Here is a 514-nt window from a genome sequence, read left to right as displayed (position 1 = left end):
TTTCTTTCTTTCTTTCTTTCTCTTTCTTTCTTTCTTTCTTCCTTCCTGCCTGCCTGCCTGCCTGCCTGCCTTCCTGCCTTCCTGCCTTCCTGCCTTCCTGCCTTCCTGCCTTCCTGCCTTCCTTCTTGCCTTCCTGCCTTCCTTCCGCCTGCCTCTCTTTCTTTCTTTCTTTCTCTCCTCTCTTTCTATCCTTTCACAGGAGAGAAAGAAGTCCTATGGAAGTCCTTTCGCAGTCTTCTCATTTCATGTTTTTAAATGATTCTTTATCATTATTTCAAAATCTAGACTGTGGAGAATATATTCATATAATTTATATACAAAACAAGGGTATAGTTTATGTACATAAATATCCATGGGCATAAGCTACTGTATCACTTTAAGTCTTCTTTTGAACATAAGATGATGAGCTGATTGGAACTGAACAGGCAAAATAAGAGCCACTGACAATGATTAAAACATAATCTCTTCTTCCCTTCCCTTCCCTTCCCTTCCCTTCCCTTCCCTTCCCTTCCCT

The sequence above is a fragment of the Oxyura jamaicensis genome, chromosome 1 (genome assembly GCF_011077185.1).
Source record: "Oxyura jamaicensis isolate SHBP4307 breed ruddy duck chromosome 1, BPBGC_Ojam_1.0, whole genome shotgun sequence".
NCBI classification, from domain to species: Eukaryota; Metazoa; Chordata; class Aves; order Anseriformes; family Anatidae; genus Oxyura; species Oxyura jamaicensis.
Note: the sequence above shows the minus strand (reverse complement) of the source record.